The following is a 10,770-nucleotide window of genomic DNA, read 5'->3' on the forward strand; positions in this document are numbered from 1 at the left end:
TTCCTAATATCCAACCTAAACCTCCCCCACTGCAGCTTGAGACCATTACTCCTTGTTCTGTCATCTGCCACCACTGAGAACAGCCGAGCTCCATCCTCTTTGGAACCCCCTTTCAGGTAGTTGAAAGCAGCTATCAAATCCCCCCTCATTCTTCTCTTCTGCAGACTAAACAATCCCAGTTCCCTCAGCCTCTCCTCAGAAGTCATGTGCCCCAGCCCCCTAATCATTTTTGTTGCCCTCCGCTGGACTCTCTCCAATTTTTCCACATCCTTCTTGTAGTGTGGGGCCCAAAACTGGACACAGTACTCCAGATGAGGCCTCACCAGTGCTGAATAGAGGGGAATGATCACGTCCCTCGATCTGCTGGAAATGCCCCTACTAATACAGCCCAAAATGCCATTAGCCTTCTTGGCAACAAGGGCACACTGCTGACTCATATTCAGCTTTTCGTCCACCGTAACCCCTAGGTCCTTTTCTGCAGAAATGCTGCCCGGCCATTCGGTCCCTAGTCTGTAGCAGTGCCTGGGATTCTGCCGTCCTAAGTGCAGGACTCTGCCCTTGTCCTTGTTGAGTCCGCCCCTCTCAGCCCAGGCTCCCCCGCCCTGAGACAGCCCTGACCCACCTAGGGTCCAGGCTCCTGCATATTCTCCTCCTCCCTAGATCTCACTCAGACCCCTTCAGCTCCTGATCCTATTCCTGCTCCGCTTCCCAAACCTGACCTCATCCCGCTCTCATCCCAAGCCAAGCTGGAGCCAGTCCTGCTCTGATCCCATTGCTGATCCCGATCCTGACGTCACTCCAGTCCTGATCTCATTCCAACCTGTTCTAATCCCCTCCTGCTCCCCCCCCCCCCCCGGGGCTGCAGTCTCTAGTTCCCCAGGCGACTAGGAGCTGGAGGATGTTATGGGAGGTGGGTGCTTGTCCCTCACGGCTCACACCGGCAGCATCCGGGTGGCTGTGACTTAATTACCCCCCCTGTCAAGCAAAGGCTTAATACACCCCCCCCCCCATGGGGATTGTTTAACACATCCAGGCCAGCTGGCTAGCTGGGCCCCCGTTCAAGGCAAGAGGGGCTGTTCAGGCCAGGTGCAGCCCCGCCCCAATGAGCAGTTTTGCAGGACAAGGTCGGCGGTCAGGCCGAGTTCCCGCGATTCACTGATTTCAAGGTGTTGTGAAACCAGTCCCCGCTCTCGAAGGCGCCTTCCTGCACCACTTTGCTTTGTTCACACGGAGAGCCGCCCAGCCGGGGGGCAGACATGGCCAGTGGGCAACAAGTAGCCAGGAACTGACAGCAAGCGACCGACGCGCTGGCATTCGTCCATTCAAACTATCAGCCACGTGCTGATGCATAAGGGCTGCGCTGGCGCAAATCAGGGCCGGGCCGGGGAGACCGGAGATCCAGGAAGTGGCTGCATTCGGAAGGAGCATTATTGACAAGGAGCAACTCGAGTGGCCCTGATACCGGTGTCTTTCACCGGGCACGGCCTGGGAGATCCACCGCAGTTCAGCCTCCTCTAAATATCACCCTCGCCTTTTCACAGGTGGAGAAACAGAGACAATGGGACTTGCCCAAGGCTAAAAAGTGAGTCAGTGGCAGAGCTGCACCTAACCTCCACGGAGCCTGACTCCCAGTCTAGCTCCCTAACTGCCCAGCCACATGCTTCCTTGTGAAGGCCGACTCCTAAGCCTACACAGATCCTCTGCCCACTGATGTCAATGGGCTTTGGCTTAGCTTACTCCGTCTCTCCCTGATGTCAATGGCAAAACGTCCCCTGACTTCATTGGGAACAGGATCAGGGCCGGAGCAGAGAGAGGGGCAGGTACCATTCGCCTCCCGTCCCCCCTTCCACCTCCACCTTGGCATATTGCGTATCTCAATGCCCTGCCATCAATCGGGGGCTGATAAATAATGCAGGTGCCTGCTGCGCAATAAGACTTGTCAATTGCTGTTCTGCTCTCATAAATGAAAGATGAAAAGGTACAAGGCTCTTGCCAGAAAAATGAAGACAAATTTTTAATAGCTTGCCAAGCGGAGGGGAGAGGGAACGGTCGGGAAAAATGAATTATGTTTTTATTATGTGTTTTATTATGCTGTAATTGACCAGGATTAGCTGAGAATACAATATATTTCGAACGCAGCTCAAGGTAAAAAAACAATCCACACGCACACACAACAGCCCCCGAGTCTGTCGGGCGGCAGGGCCACAAGTGTGGCGTGGGGGGGGGGCAGCGCCGGCGAATTATCCAACTCGCAGGGGAGGGGCTGGAGCCAGAGTGATTGCGAGATGAAGAGGGGTCGGATCCTACTAGGGGCCATCAGAGAGAGAGTGGGAGGCAATGGGGCTAGATAGATAGAGGGAGTGTACAGGGATAGATAGATAGATAGATAGATAGATAGATAGATAGATAGATAGATAGATAGAGAGAGAGAGAGATAGAGAGAGAGATAGAGGGAGTGTACAGAGATAGATAGATTAGATGGGGTGGATGAGGATGGCCCCTCAGGACCCACTTGCCTGGAGGGGCCCAGCCAAGCCCCCCACATTGTCAGCCCCCTTCCCCCGCAACTGGCAGAGACTGGCCAGGCTTCTGCACCACCCAGGCAGCTCGGCTCGGGGGGGGGGGGGGGGACAGCGGGGGCCCCACAGGGGGTGGGAAGCAGAGACGGCCTGGAGCCGGAGATGCACTGGGGTCTGGCCAGGGGGCAGAGAGGAGCCGGTGGGTGGGGCCAGGGGGCGGAGAGGAGCCCTCGGCTGGCCAGCCCAGAGGAGCAAGTGGCGAGTGGGGTGGGGTGGGGGGAGCCAGCAGGCTGGCGAGGTCTCGGGGCGCAGTGCAAGCGGAGCAGCTGGGCATGGGCCGGGCTATCTGCCGGCACTGAGCCAGTCTCTCTCGGGCTGGCTGTCAGGCTGACCGGCAGAGCTGCTGGAAGGAGGATGCGGGTTTCCCAGGGAGCCGGCAGCACGCTGCAGCAAGCCAGGCCTGCACGGGCTTTGGGGTGAGGGCTGCATTTCACCGGCCCGCTCTGCAGGTGGACATGATGCCCCCGGTTGTCTGCCCTCCGTCGTCTGCTGCGGGGGTGTCATAAACAGATAGTTAAGGGTTAAGATCTCTTTTACCTGTAAAGGGTTAACAAGCAGTACCTGAGAAACACCTGACCAGAGGACCAATCAAGGGACAGGATAATTTCAAATCTCTGTGGAGGGAAGCCTTTCTCTGTGTTCCTTGTTTGCTCTGTGTTCTCTCTTTGGATCTAAGAGAGGCCAGACATGTCTCCAAGTTCTCCTGGAGTAGTTCCTACTATCCAATAGTGAGTATTAATTAGAAAGGCGAATTAGTCTTATAATTTGATTTCTACATTTGCAATTGTGTGTTTGCTGAAGGAAATTCTTTATTTCTGTTGCTGTTATTGCTTTTACTGAGAAAGAAAGGAGGGGGGATTCTCTCCAGAGATTGATAAGTTTAGACCCTGTGTATTGTTCCATCTTGGCATTACAGAGACAGTTACTTTCTTTTTATTCTTTAATAAATCTTTTCTGTTAAGGACTTGGTTGATCTTTCCTTGGGTGAATTCTCAGGGAAAGGGGAGGAGGGAGGAGGAAGGCATCCCTCTGTAGTTGAATCCCGGTGTCTCTCCTAGGAGAAGGGAGGGGGGAGGAAGCAGGGGAGAATGGTTTATTTCTCCTAGGTGTAAGAACTCCGGGGATTTGGGGCTCTTGGGATCCCCAAGGATTTTGGGGAAGGACTGTGTCCCAATATACGTACATTATTGGGTGGTGGCAGCTTTTACCAGATCTAAACTAGGATTTTAGTTTAGAGGAGTCCATGCAGGTCCCCATTTTGGAACCCAACAGCTCTAAGTCGGGGAGAAACCTATGACAGGGGGGGGTGTTCTGGGTCACGCAGTTGGATCTTGAATTCACTGATCCCCCAGGACACTTGCGCGTGTGATCCCGCGTGGGCCCCAGGAGCCTGGGCACGGGATTCCCACCCGCAAGGAAGGAGGGGACCGTGTCCAAGCAGTGAGGAAGGGGAAACGCCCATGGGGGCCATCAAGGCCTATATGAGACTGCAGGGCGGAGAAGCGAGATGCAGCCGTAAGAAAGCAACAGGGAGACGCCTGCCCCCGAGATGGGTTGGATGGTGCAGAGCAGGCAGTGGCAGAACAAACGTCGCCTCGGGACTCTGCCAACAAGTCACCTGGACCAGCTCCAGACCGGGGAGTCTCCATGGGCCGTTCCATCTTGGGCCTCTCGGATCCATGGGGTCTGCGCTATGCCCCAGCTCTTACTCAGTCCCCTGGAGGTCCCCCTGCCCTGGTTCAGACGCCCACCCCCAGGATCTCACTCGTCTCTGAGGGGGCTACACGGCCTTGCGACTGAGCCTCTGGGTGCCCGCGTGCTGCTCACCACCGTGAGCTCTGCCCAGCGAGGGCTCCGGGGCAGAGACTTGTCCACCCGCCGGGGCTCAGTGCACCTCCGCCCGTGTTTGCGGTGACACCAGGCCGCCTTCCCAAAGCCCAGCAGGGCTGGCGAGTGCCTTGGAGCAGGGCCCGGGGAAGGGCCTACGTTAGCGAAGGTGAAGGCAGCGTTCAGCCTGGCCAGCCTCAGGGCTCCACCCAGCCACGCGGCTGCACAATCCACCTAGTCTCTCTCCCTGGCGCTGTCTTTTGTTCCCTGGGTGGGTGCCCCAGATCTCCGGGAGCTCACCCACCTGTCCCCTTTGTTCTCCTGCTCGGGCCTTGCCCTGCAGAGAAGTGGTGGTGGTGGGATCTTCTCCTTCTTGGCTTCGTGCTCCTGCCACTGGGGTTCCCATGGTCTCTCTGGCTCCTCCATCGCTACGGGTCGGTTTCAGCCTGGCCGTACCACCCCCGACAGCTACGTGACCCTCCCTCCCCTTGTCTCCTGGTCTGCCCCAAGAGCAGCTATTTAACCTCTCTGCACCCGCTGGGTAGCCAGGCCTAGCCGAGCAAGTCACTGCCGTGCCCGTCACTCATAAAACCACTGCAGACCGTTCCCGCTTCGCCACGGAGACGCCCAGCGAGGACGCTGACTGGAGCCTAACAGGAGGGCGAGTTGGACGCACTAGGACCAACTGATCTCTCAGGACCAAGCCGTCGCCAGACGACAGCCCAGAAACGAAAAGCGCCGTAGCACACCCCCACCCCCGAAGCACCCTGCGGACGAGCCAGGGCCTGACCCCCAGCGGTGCCAGAGCTGAGGAGGGACCAGGAGAAAGCCCGTGGTGCTGCCCAGGGGACATCTCAGCCAGCAGAGGAGCCTCCTTTAACCTGCTCTTGATGCCTCACCTTCAAACTAGCTTCCTTCAAACTAATTCCCTTCCTACTCACAGTTATTTATTCAACAACCCTTACAAATGTCTAACCGAGATATGTGGCCTCATTGAATTGTAATTTCCCCATCATACACACACTGGTTTGGTGGCGGTGGTGGGCGTTGGGCTCAGCACAGTGCGTTGTTATTGTAGGGTTGCTCAAGAGAGTTGAACTGGACATGATAGTGTGTTATTGTAGGGTTGACCAGGAGTCCGGACTGGACACGCTAGTGTGTTATTGTAGGGTTGCCCAGGAGTGCTGGGTTTGTTATTGTAGGGTTGACCAGGAGTCCGGACTGGACACGCTAGTGTGTTATTGTAGGGTTGCCCAGGAGTGCTGGGTTTGTTATTGTAGGGTTGACCTGGAGTCCGGGCTGGACACGCTAGTGTGTTATTGTAGGGTTGACCAGGAGTGCTGGGTTTGTTTCTGTAGGGTTGTTAGTGGGTGTTGGGCTCAGCACGTGGCTTTGTTATTGTAGGGTTGCCCAGGAGTGCTGGGTTTGTTGTTGTAGGGTTGACCAGGAGTCTGGGCTGGACATGATAGTTTGTTATTGTAGGGTTGCTCAGGAGAGCTGGGTTTGTTTCTGTAGGGTCGTTAGTGTGTGTTGGGCTCAGCACGGGGCTTTGTTATTGTAGGGTTGTTAGTGGGTGTTGGGCTCAGCACGGGGCTTTGTTATTGTAGGGTTGTTAGTGGGTGTTGGGCTCAGCACGGGGCTTTGTTATTGTAGGGTTGCCCATGCTCTAGATATTGATGTCTTCTACACCAAAAGAGCATCAAAGCATTTATTGTGGAGAGAGAAGAAGCCAAACCCGCCCAACGATTCCCAGTGAAAGAAACGGAGGCGGGGGAGACACTGGATTTCCAGGCCTGACAGACCCAGGTCACCTCCCCCTAGCCGACGGGATTTTGCCTTTCGCCAGCCCAGTGGTGCTGCAGTGTTGTGGGGGAGCAGATGGCCTCAGACCCACTCCGGCCTTGTCTGCGCTAGGAAACCGCCCCCTTCGCAGAGCCGAAGCACGAGGGCCCAGCATCGCCCGCCGGCCGGGAAGAATCCTGCTCGGGACCCTGGGCCTTTCGGGCCCCCACGGGTGCTCTGCTCACCCAGAGCCTGCTGGGTAGCTGGGCCCGGTTTCCTAGCACAGCTTCCGTGGCAACCTCACCAAGCCCAGGGGAACTTTGGGAAGAGACGTCAAGCTCCCATGAGCCTCTGGGAATTTCCCAGAATTCCCTCTCCTGCCTCCTGACAGGGATACCGAAGGGTCGGCAGGTCAAGCCAGCCTTTCCCGCTCTCCCCCACGCTGCGGACGGCCCGGCACCGGAGTGTGTTTTTCTCTTCCTAGCTTCATTAGTGCCCGGCTCTGGCTCACCTGCAGCAATCTATGCAATCCCCTTTCCTCCTGCTCCCAGGGCCCCTGGCGCTTGGCTATGATTAAGCAGGCCATTAAGCGGAAAGTGCTTTTACCTTTAGGGCTGGAGCCGCTTCTACCTTTCCTCTCAATTAGCACTTTGGAAACCGTCAGCCAAGATTAATAGTCGCACCGCTCTGGGGCAGGGTAAACGAGGGCTGCGGAAGGCAGGCTGGAGCTGGAAGTTCCCAGCCAAGCTGGGCGGGGCCTTCCGGTTTGCCAATGCCTGCTCCTGCGCTGGCAGGGGGCTGGCGGCTGCTGCTGACCCCGGTCGCTGCTCCCTTGTGATGGAAAACCATTGTGGGGAAAAACCCAAGAAGGAGCCTGTCCTCTTCCCGCTGGCTCCCGCTGTCTGGAGTTAGACGGCAGATCTAGCCGCGGTGCAACGTGCAATCCCCCTCCAGTTCAAACGCACAGTGCGGGGAGCTAATCCTGGACCCCTTCAGAACGGGCTTGGGAAGTGCCCCTGCTTGTGGCCCGTTCGTGTGGAGGGTAACAGCCTACTACCGCCGCCAGCCAAATACTCCTTCAGCTCTGCTGAGCTCCGGCTTTGCTGACGACCCACGGTGGGGTTTGTTACATTAATGTAAAAGACGATTGGGGAGGGGACGGGGATTGTCGCGAGCCTGTCACCTCTTTCTTGTGAGTTTGAATCCACCCCCTGCGTGATATGAGTCAAAGCTGATGGACCAGACGGTAAGATCTTTGGCACGTGGGATTTTGCCTTTTATGGGCACCTTGTTTGCTGAGGCCCAGATGCACAAGCCAGCGAATTCAATGGAAAGCTTTCCCTGGGTTTCATTTGTGGATTTAAGGCGCCAGCAGGGGCCTGCCCTCCTGCTAGCATGGCCTGCACCATGCCGCCATCCCTGGCAGCGCCAGATAAACGGTAACGCCTTGGGCTGTGTCATCCTGATCGCTCCATCAGCTTCTCCTAACTGCGCTGGGCCGGATTCTGTTCCCAGGTCCCCCAGTGTGTGTCTTGTGCCCTGGAGCACCTTGGATGTTGAGCAAGTGGCTCTGTATGCTGAGATCAGAGTCCAGGAACTGAGCTCAGAAAGAGCTGGCTCTTAGCCTGACACATAGATTATTAGGGTTGGAAGGGACCTCAAGAGATTATTTAGTCCAACCCCTTGCTCAAAGCAGGACCAATCCCCAAATGGCTCCTTCAAGGATTGAATTCACAACCTTGGGTTTAGCAGGCCAATGCTCAAACCACTGAGCTATCCCTCCTCCCCCCGACACAGAAGGGCTCCGGTTGGGGATGTCTAGAGGCTTTGACGGGAAAGTGAAATTTCCTGCAGCAGGTGGGGCTGTGGAATAAAATGGCAAACACCTTCACTGTGGGCATTCGTTCAGGTAAATACCCCGCCCTGGGCATCTTTTGGTGGCTCCTGCATAGCCCCTCTGACCATTACACGTTGTGATCCTTGTCTCTCATCAGGCACCCCCCAGTACTGAGCCCCGGAGAGGCTCACGGTCACCCAGGAAGGCTGGAGTATTGCTGGGAACTGACCTGCTGTTTCCTCAAGCCAGAGGCTCATGCCCTAACCACTGGGCCCTGCTTCCTCCCTGTGGTGAACCGTGCATCTGCCCAGTCACTGCTGAGAGCGATTGTAATTGGAGTCCACCCTGCCCGGCTCCCTCCATTGCGGACAGGCCTTGGGAGCGGGCGTCTGGCTCCCCCCGAGCCAGAAGGTCTGCGTGGTGCAGCGTGCAGGCCTTGGTATGGTCGTGGGACCCGGGACCAGCGGCTGTAAATGCAGTGTGGACGCCCAAGCGCAGGTTGGGGAACCCCGAGTGCCCACAGAGCTGGTTTACACACAGTGTAGAGATCCCCTGAGTGGCTGTTCCTAGGTGAGGCCAGCTGCTACCTCCACCCCACACTGCAGCCCGAGCTGCGTCCACACTGCAAACTGACAGGGCTTGGACCTAAGTCGCAACGGGACTTGGACCCTGACCCCCCCGCCCCCGAGCAGGGCCCTGTGGGCTTGCTGACCCGAGTCAGACAGATTGGTGTGTGGACAGAAGCAGGCCTTGGGCTCGACCCTGAGCTAGGCCCGGTTTAGTGGGCAGTGTAGACAGACCCTTATTGGCCAGCCTGGTGACAGCTGCACTGGTTTGGTCACAGGAACCTGTTTTTTTCTCTAAGTGCATTTACGCTGGGGCCGTGGGGCGTCCCCCGAGCAGATGAGCCTTGCCAGGAGGCAGAGGTGGGTTGGGTGTGATGCTTAGAGAGAAGCGTAGAGCCCACAGATGGAGAGAGAACCTCACACAGAGGGCAGGGCCAGCGGTGAGAGCTCCCCAGAGGCGGGGATTAGAGTCTGAGCTGCCATTTCTCTGGTCCCTAGCTGGCCCCGGCACATTAGAGCCACTTACATTATTAATTGCTCCCTGCTGTTCCCATAGCCCGGGGAGGCTTTGAATAGCTTCACTAGCTGGACATGCACAGCCAGGGCCGGTGGACAAAATTTGGAGGTGCTGGCCTGTCTCGGGTGCCTGGAGACCGCGGTGCTGTGGCTTGCTGCGGCCAGAAGTCCCAGGTACTCCGGATCGCCGGCCCTGATCCTGGTGCCATCAAAGTCTCTAGGAGCATGGCAACTTGAGCGGGAGCAGGGAAGGACTCGGGGCACATGCCTGGGGCAAAAATCTGGGTGAGAGCCATCCCAGAATCAGAACCAAACCAGGCCCATCCTCCCCCCACCTCCAGCTGGGTCGCTGCCTTCTGAGAGCCGGGTTGCAAAGGTGGGATGGCCGCTCGGTGGTTAGCACAGGGAGCGGAGTCACAAGAGCTGGGCTCTGTTCCCCTCGGGAGAATGCCCTGGCCTCAGTTTTGCCATCTGTAAAGCGGGTAGAATGACAGACATGTCCCTAGAGGGGATGCTGAGTGCCCGGGGACTGGTTCTTCCCCTCCCCTCCTGGATCTCTGCTCTGCTTCGGGGCTGAGAGGGGGCAGCCAAGCTCTGACCCTTTCGAGCACCAAAGAAGAGCCCCCTTTTGTGGGGAGGGATCAATACGGCCCTGGGATTTTTAATGAGCTGCCGCAACCGCAGACTTTAACCTTGCAGATAATGGGCTGAGCGGCGGGTAATGCCTATTGACAGAGCCGGCTCCCCCAGCCTTAATGAGCTAATCAATACTTGTTCTCAGCTTAATTTCCATCTAATTGCTCTTTAACGACGCCAGATAATGGGCAGCCCCCTGTGTGGTGGCGAGGGGGGCGGGCGTCGCGGGGGATGGCACAGTCCTGGCCCTCCCCCAATCACACCCCTGCCCACCTGAGATCATATGGGGAGGGGGGCAGTTTTACTGTCCGAGGAGGCAGAGGCTGGAGGTGGGGGCGGGGCCTGACTTTGCCTGGATACCTGGCACCCGCTGGCACGGTGCCACCCCCCAGCGCTGGCGAGCGTCACGCCCCCTAAGTGCTCGGCACAGATGGGCCCATCCGTCAGGCAGATCAGCGGCTTAATGCGTTATCCTAAACGAGGCTCATTAATCTGCCATTGCAGCCCGATTGGGACCCCCCCCCTCCCCGGCCTTTCCCTTTCCCGTGAACCTTTGAAAGCCTTGTTCTTTGCTTCCAGCCAGGCCAAAAGAAGGGGCCCTGCTGGGCGCCCGAAAGCCCAATGTGCCGATGCCCGGGGGGCGCCCAGCGCAGGCAGGGGCAGGCAGGGGGTGCTGGGCCCCCCGCCTCCGAGAGAAGGGGGCAGCTCTCCAGGACCCAGCAGCTCCCTTCCCGTCCTCTGCCCCTGCCCATCTCCTGGACGGGCGTGAAGGGATCTCTGTCCCCGAGGCTGCCAGTGGGGGGCCGTGAGTGCCCGTTGGGGGGCAGGGATTTTGATGCGGCGAGTCAGGAACGGGTGGGATGAGCCCCTGTGGCTTGTCCCTGGGAGCACGTCCCAGCGATGCCCCGCTCACCCTGCGCTCACCCTGCCCTTTATCAGTCCCGGCAGCCTGGGGCTGGCCTGCCAGGGTCAGCGCAGCGGCTGGGCTTTCTTCAGCCTGGCAGCCATCCATCGACATCGATTTGCC

This window comes from Mauremys mutica, chromosome 7, assembly GCF_020497125.1.
Source record: "Mauremys mutica isolate MM-2020 ecotype Southern chromosome 7, ASM2049712v1, whole genome shotgun sequence".
NCBI classification, from domain to species: domain Eukaryota; kingdom Metazoa; phylum Chordata; order Testudines; family Geoemydidae; genus Mauremys; species Mauremys mutica.